Source organism: Puma concolor, chromosome F2, assembly GCF_028749965.1.
Source record: "Puma concolor isolate L17-30 chromosome F2, mPumCon1.1.hap2, whole genome shotgun sequence".
Lineage (NCBI taxonomy): Eukaryota > Metazoa > Chordata > Mammalia > Carnivora > Felidae > Puma > Puma concolor.
In genome coordinates, this window is record NC_141684.1 from 59,109,449 (window position 1) to 59,117,617 (window position 8,169).

Consider the following 8,169-nt stretch of genomic DNA (forward strand, 5'->3'; position numbering starts at 1 on the left):
ACTTAACTGCTGCTTTTTGAAATAGTTGTTAATGCTTTTTGATCAGGTTTGTTTCTTCTGTTTTTTATGTGGTTAGTAATATCATTATACTCCCACCGTAGATGATAGGGTCAGCAAATATTTTAGACCAGTTATATATTTATCATCAATTGTCCTGAGAAACAAATTTCAGTACTAAATTTTTTGACAATTATGATTTTTTTGCTTTCTTGTTGCCAAAAGTGTTTATTGTAAAAGGAAACAGTTTATTTTATGACATATTTTATAACATTATTGTTCACCTTCTATTTCACATTTCATGTAGGCCTAACCTATAAGCCCCCTTGTTTCACACTGGCCACAGTGATTCGTGTCCTATGGAACAACTGGCTGGAACATCAAGTGGCCACCAGGGAGAGGAGGGGACGAAAAAGTGAACTGATGGACCCACCATCACTAAGACCAGAAGAATTAATTGTTCTTAGCCACTTGTGTCCATCTGTGTGTCATGCAGAAGTTATACTCAAATCTCCCTGGGCCTCTGTCCCTCAACTATCCTTTAACCAGATTCCTGTGACTCTATTTAGGTTGAATTTCTGAGGAGACTTTGTCCTTTGTCTTCTTCAAAACTGAGAAATTTTGTCACAAAACGCCACTTCATTAATATCCATTTCCTCCCACAAAGCATTTCCACCCCCGACGCAGACAGGCCTCTCAACGCTCCTCTTGCCTACAGTCCTTACAGGCCTGGGCATGTCTGCTTTCACATTTGAAGAGCTTAGGGCCTTGCTCTGGAACTGCTGCTGTCTGCTTTTCTTCAGCTGTGTTCCTAAATCATTTCCCACAATAATGGAAACTCACAAAAGACAAAGTTTAAAACCTAAAGTAACTGCCACTGATTATCTGTTTTCTTGGAACAAATTTGCTTTGCAAATGTATTAGATGTGACTCTCAGTCCACAAAACCAGTTGTACTGGAAATGGAAATTTATATTTTGATAGCAAACAATGTGTTTTTAAGTTTCCAGTCTCTGTGAGAGAAAATTAGCCTTAGTCAACTCCAGGTGATCTTAGTTAATTCAGGATCCTTCCTCAATCCTTCACCTTCACCTCATCAAAATTCTCAGTAGCTTTCTTAACACCAAACGTTGAACAATAAAGAGTACCTAGTATCCATCTGTCCCTGCTGGCTTCTCCTAAGCTGCCTGTGGTCCCCGAAAATTCTTGGTCCTTGACCTACCAGCTGTTGTGTCACTGTTCCTGGGTCCTGACTGCAGGCTTTCTCTAGAATCACTTCTCTTGGCTACTTCCACACTTCTCTCAGGGGCACAAGGTCCATTTGGATCTCACTCTGGGCCATGCCACTCTAAGGCTGCCTCAGACTCATATATGCATAGATACACGACCTTTTCTTCTGCCTCTACTCCCTACTGACCAAGGGAAATTCTGGGTTTCAAATCTTCCTGAAGGGAATCAGATATGGCCAGTCAATACACCCCACCCAAAAAACTTGTGGTCTAAATGGTGCAAAGAGAAATAAGCCACTACCAGGGGCCATGCTTGGGCCTCAAGAAGAACCATACTTCTAAGTTAGAAATCGGGCTAAACTTTACTAGTCTGCATTACAATAAAAACAGCTGCTAACTATCTGTGTGTCTTTATGTTTTAGGAAATTAAATGTTTTCTGTGCTGGAATTCAAGAATAAGGCCAACTGTGTTCTTTTATCACTGTCATATTGTTTTGTGATCTTGTTCCTCTATATTTGGAAACAAAAATGTTATCTTTTTCTTAACTGATTTGAGTTTTTACAGAAGTGATTTACAGACTGAAGAATTATGTGACCTGAATTTGTTTTTATTTTTTAATTAAATAATTTTTTAAATGTTTATTTATTTTGAGAGAGAGAGAGACAGACAAAGCACGAGCAGGGGAAGGGCAGAGAGAGAGGGAGACACAGAATGTGAAGCAGGCTCCAGGCTCTGAGCTGTCAGCACAGAGCCCGACGCAGGGCTTAAACCCATGAACTGTGAGATCATGACCTGAGCTGAAGTTGGAAGCTCAACTGACTGAGCCACCCAGGTGCCTCAATTTTTTAATTTGTAAATGTTTACTTATTTCTGAGAGAGAGAGACAGAGAGAGATAAAAGAGAGAGAATATAAGCAGGGGAAGGGGAGAAAGAGAGAGACAGAATCTGAATCAGGCTCTGGGCTCTGAGCTGTTAACACAGAGGCTGACATGGGGCTCAACCTTGGGAACCATGAGATCATGACCTGAGCCGAAGTCGGGTGCTTAACCAACTGAGCTACCCAGGAGCCCCTGTTTGTTTGTTTGTTTTTAAGGTTTCTTTGTTTTTGATAATTTCTACACTCAACATGGGGCTCAAACTTATGACCCTAAAATCAAGAGTTGCATGTTCTTCCAACCGAGCCAGCCAGGTGCCCCATGTGACCCAAATTTGAAATCATGAGGTGTAGAAGAGAGTGATGCATGGTAGTTAGTGAGAAATGGATTTGCTTGATTTAGTTATGCCATGTTGGAAGTGTATCCAGTGTATTAGCAAGGCCACAGACGTAGGGTATAGCTCTCATGAATACAGAAAACCTATGTCTCCATCTTCCTCTCAGTAAGGGCAGACCAGTTAAAACCACATTACATAGGGCTAGTACCTGGGTTCTAGTCTCCGCTATGTACTGCTGCTCTAATATTGGCTCTCTAATAATGGCTCTCCTGCCTTATAACTTTCATGGGCTCTGGTAATAAGTTTAATTGAGAAAAGGACCCTAACACAGATGCTTTCTCAGGGAAATAGATATATTCTTTGTTCTATTTCAGGTAATACAGGCAAGGTAGACTTTGGTCATTTTTTGAAAGAATTCTTTTATTTTCAATTATTTATACGCTGTCATTTTCTCCAAAGAATTGAAGATGAACTCCAGAAGGATCTAAATTGTTGTTCCAGCCTGAATGGTGTAAGAAGAGAAATATCTGGTCCCCCTATATTGAAGATATATTTACAGAAGCCAGCAGAGTTTCCCATCCTCTCCTCTCCTGATTATACACTTCTAGTGGCATAAATTCACCTGTCTATTAAGGAGCCAGGGTTATGACATTAATCCTCTTCTTTTCCAGATCTCTAGGAGGATGGTAAAGATCTGGCATCTGTAACAGTAAATATAAGAATGCATGCTTTGCAGGCATTATGCTTTGTTCCCAAACTACTTTCAAAGTAGTAACAAGACACATCCTATTGAAAGTTCTTGACATTTATTCTGACTCCTTACTGTTCACAAATATTAGCTGAAAGACTGTACGTTCAGAACTATGATCAGTACTATACAGACTTAAAGAGAAGCAGAAGGCATGCTGTTTTCTTAGAAAAATATAGAACCTAATTGAGACAGCTAAGACATATTTGTAAAAATTTTTTTAAATGTTTATTTATTTCTGAGACAGAGAGAGACAGAGCATGAGTGGAGGAGGGGCAGAGAGAGAGGGAGACACAGAATCCGAAGGAAGCAGGCTCCAGGCTCCGAGCTGTCAGCATACAGCCCGACACGGGGCTCGAACTCACAAACCTTGAGATCATGACCTGAGCCGAAGTCAGTCGTTCAACTGACTGAGCCACCCCAACAGCTAAGACATATTTGTGAGAAGTGCCTAAGGGAGATAAACATCCCATTATTCTGTGATTTCAAATTAATGATCAAATTTCTACTTCGGAGCAGTACAAAAACAAATAAGCAGAGTAGGATCAGTCAAAGGAGAGGCTAGTAAAGGCTAGTATTCCACAGATCACTAAGATTATGAAGGAAGGGTTATAAGTTATGCCTAGAATTACGCATAAGACTTGGGGAGAGAGCGAAAATTATTCCAGCTCTACAACTAACATAAATATATTTTCCTATGCTCTACCACTGATTGATATGAATCTTAAACTGTTTGAATTCAACATTTTTACATCATCCTGTAAACATTCTATCATTCTCTGGTTTTCTTTCTTGGGGCACCTGGGTGGTTCAGTCAGCAAAGTGTCTGTTTTTGGCTCAGGTCATGATCTTGTGGTTCGTGGTTCAAACCCCGCATTGGGCTCTGTGCTGACAGCTTGGCGCCTGGAGCCTGCTTCAGATTCTGTCTCTGTCTCTGTCTCTGTCTCTGTCTCTGCCCCTCCCCCACTCATGCTTTGTTTCTCTCTCAAAAATAAATATTATACCTCACCAATGTTAAAAAAAAAACGGTATAAAAAACAAGATCATTTCAATTCAGTCCAAATACAATTGCAAAACAAAACAAAATTTCTTATAAGTATCTTTTAAAACTATAGCGTTAATCAATAAACTTAGGCCATACATATTTCCTATGATCTCTCTGTTCAGAAGAGAAATAGGAAAAATAAGCCACTAAAGGATAAGCTATAGTTCCTGCTTTCCAAGAGTTTGTTGTTATTTCCATCTGCCAAGAAATCCTCCTCTTTTCTGGGTAATATCAGAACATCCCCACACCTAACTCCCACACACACATACAGACATTGGGGCCTACTTCACAGAACCCTACATGTTCTGATAGGTGACGATGGGTTGCCAGTCAGAGTACTCTACCCTAGCCTATCCCATTCTCCAGTCGAAGAGAGGAACCTAACTCAGGCTGGGCTAATGAGAGTTTTGTATCCGCTTGGTCATAGTGTGCAAGAGGTGGGGAAGTGATCCAAACTGGGACAATCCGAGTCTTTCCTTAAATTTCTACAGTAGATGGAAAATAGCTCTTTCCTTTAGAATCATAAACTGGTTAAGATATAAACCCAGACAAGTTACCTACTACTCTGAAATACCTGAGTCAAAAATATATAGGGTCTAGACCAGTGATGGTGGTTGCAGGTGGAGAAAGCTGGAGGAAAAATAAGAGAGAGTGCTAATGCTATTTGAATTCCAAGCTCCAGCCTGTGTTACTGAAATACGCTCTATCTCTGTCTTTCTATGGTTTAGTTATGTAGAGCCAATACATTTACTTCTATATTTAAGCTTTTTGAGTTGGGTTTCTGTCACTTGCAACCAGAAGTTTCATAATACCGAATTCAAGATGTGTGAAAGGATTATAGAATATGAGAATAATACATAACAAAATTCTACAATTAAAATTCAATAAAAGTTCATATGAATAAGGGATATGTGTGGGACAGAACCATAAAAGAAGGAATCATGCAGTACTAAATCCTGTTAAGAATTTTGAATAGAAGATTTTAATGGTAAAATGAAACAGAACTCTTTTTAATGAAAGAGAATTCTGTACTTATGTAAGTACACAAGCAAAGAAATGGAGGTAGAAAGACTATTTAAAATACACATACACATTTCAACTATATACATAACCTTTGGCTGAGAAGTTAGTTCATTTTATCAAATTACCTGAAAATTCATTAATGTGAGTCTAATGTGGGATAATAAGTCTTTGAAAAGACATTAAGGCTTTTAGAAGGTTATTGGTCACTGTACTATGGCATATATTAATGTGGTTATTTCAATTCCTCTTAAAATACAATTGAAGGAATGGGTGTTTTGATGAAGTGTCAAGAAGCCAAGAGAAACCGTGACAGTCTTGAGGAAGAAAAAGGAAGGAGAACTTGCCCTAATAATTATCAATACTTATCCTAAAGCTACATTGAGACATTGAGACACTGAAAATATTTGTGCAGCCATAGAAAGATAAGCAGACAACTTGGAATAATGCCTTGATTTAAGCATATGTATTCTTTTTAAATTTTTAATAAATAGAATTCTCTAAATTTTTATTTTACCTCATTTAAACTTGGATCTACATGATGTTGTGTCTAATATGGAATGCAGATAAATGGCATTCCTCTTAGCATGTAGAGCTGTGAGAAACCCTTGCTTCTATAGCAAGAACAATAAAACACAGACAAAATTAACAACAACAACGACAACAACAACAACAACAACAACAGCGTCCCATGCAACTAGTAAAGAACATTGAATATAAGGAAAGTGAATTCAATGAATTGAATTCCAGACAAAATAAGCTCTCCATATGAAAGCAGAGAGCCATGGTGTCAGCTTCCATTACTGGAAGTGGGCATCTAGTCTAGATAGGAATGGACAGAGGAAGGCCCTGTCATTAAAAGAGAGCAGGATGAGAAGGAATCATCTAGGTCTTAGAAAAAAGGATGGGCTGGAAAGACAAAACAGAATCTGAAAAACCCCCAAATACAAAACAAATAGCACTAACAATTGTCCCCTGCCTCCTCCAATGTAAATGTAAATTTCACCCCTCACAACAAACAAACAGAAAAGAGAAAGGAAGGAAGGAAGGAAGGAAGGAAGGAAGGAAGGAAGGAAGGAAGGAAGGAAGGAAGGAAGGAAGGAAAAAGAAAAAAAAGAAAAAAAGTGGCTTTGGAAAAAACCAGAATGAAATAACAGAACCACGTTCAGTCATGGGTTGTTACATGTGTACCCAAGCCAAGGCTTATTTTATTCTGCTTTTTTCCAAAGCCACTTGGTTCAAAAATATCTGAAACTGCACTCCAGCCTCAAATAATAATATGATTGGGGTCCCTGGGTGGCTTACTTGGTTAAGCGACCGACTTGATTTTGGCTCGGGCTATGATCTTGGCATTGAGATAGAGCCCCACATAGGGCCCCTCCTGAGTGTGGAGCCTGCTTGGGATTTCCTCCCTCCCTCTCTCTCTGCTCCTCCCCCACTTGCTTTCTCTCTCTCTCTCTCTCTCTCTCGCTCTCGCTCTCGCTCTCTCTCTGTCTCGCTCTCTCAAAATAAATAAATAAACTTTAAAATAATGATAATAATAATAATAACAATAATAATATGATCAAAATGGTAGCAACATGAAAGGTTGGATATTACTCTTATCATGGGCAAAGTCAATTGAATTTAAAGGTATAACCCAACCCCCATTCAACTTAATTTTAGGACGTATCTAAATAATTAGCCCTTCACCCTAAGTGTCAGGCAGAGAAAAATGCTTGAATTTTCTGAGAAATACATAAAACTAAATAAAAGAAAATTGTATCTTAATCTCCACTGTTCTATACACAATGCCTAGTAACAAAAGTAACAAGAGTAAAGAAGCACAAAAATGTGACTTATAAACATGAAAACAATCCCTATTTCACAATGAAAAAATATTACCAATATTACCCTACTCTTAGACATTTTTTTTTTTCAACGTTTATTTATTTTTGGGACAGAGAGAGACAGAGCATGAACGGGGGAGGGGCAGAGAGAGAGGGAGACAGAATGGGAAACAGGCTCCAGGCTCCGAGCCATCAGCCCAGAGCCTGACGCGGGGCTCGAACTCACAGACCGCGAGATCGTGACCTGGCTGAAGTCGGACGCTTAACCGACTGCGCCACCCAGGCGCCCCTAGACATTTTTCAATAAGAGATATTTACTAAGCAGTAGAATGGGCATTTAGATTAGGAATATCTACTCCAGAATATTCGCTCTCACCCATTTTTTTTTTTTTAAAGTACACACCACACACAAAAACAAATGCAACCCGTGTTTCTCAGGATAGTAATAAAGGCATAAACCTTTTGATATAGATCATTTATATCAACATTTTGGACAAAAATCTTTCTTTTTTCCCAGTCTCCCTAGAGACTATCAAAAATTGCCAGTGTGTACTATATTTCAAGTCATCATGGTGGGGTATTGGGAAAAGCTTTCAATTAGCAATAATCACGCCTCAGTAAATCTCATTGGCTACAATACTGCCACTCCGCAAAGCTTGGACAAAAATCTTAGGTAGGTGTAGGAAACAAATCTGAAAAACCCCCAAATACAAAACAATATGATTCATATATATGAATCATATATATGATTTCAGTTCTTCCCACACGTATTTGCTTATTTTTTTTTGTATCTTCAGAATTTGATACTTCTAAGGAAGAAATCTCAAGAGAAATTAAAAATATTTTGAACTATTTAAAAGTGAAAACACAGATTACCAACATTTGTGGGACGCAGTAAAAGCAGTGCTTAGAGAGAACTTTATAGCATTTAATGAATATGTTAGAAAAATAGATTTAAAGTCATAATCTAACTCTCCATCTTTGAAGCTAGAATAAGAGGGGAATGTTAAATTCACAGTAAGTAGAAGAAAATAAAGTATAAGAATTAGAGTAGGAATCAATGAAATTAAAAACAGGAAATCAATAGAG

General features: G+C 38.4%; 1 non-coding gene across 1 annotated transcript; it reads right to left on the reverse strand.

The window, feature by feature from the left end:
- Window positions 1-7,597: 7,597 nt before the first annotated feature.
- LOC112859807 (U4 spliceosomal RNA) lies at window positions 7,598-7,737 on the reverse strand. Its single transcript, XR_003223544.2, has one exon. It is a non-coding gene; the product is annotated as a U4 spliceosomal RNA (small nuclear RNA).
- Between the last annotated feature and the right edge of the window lie 432 nt (window positions 7,738-8,169).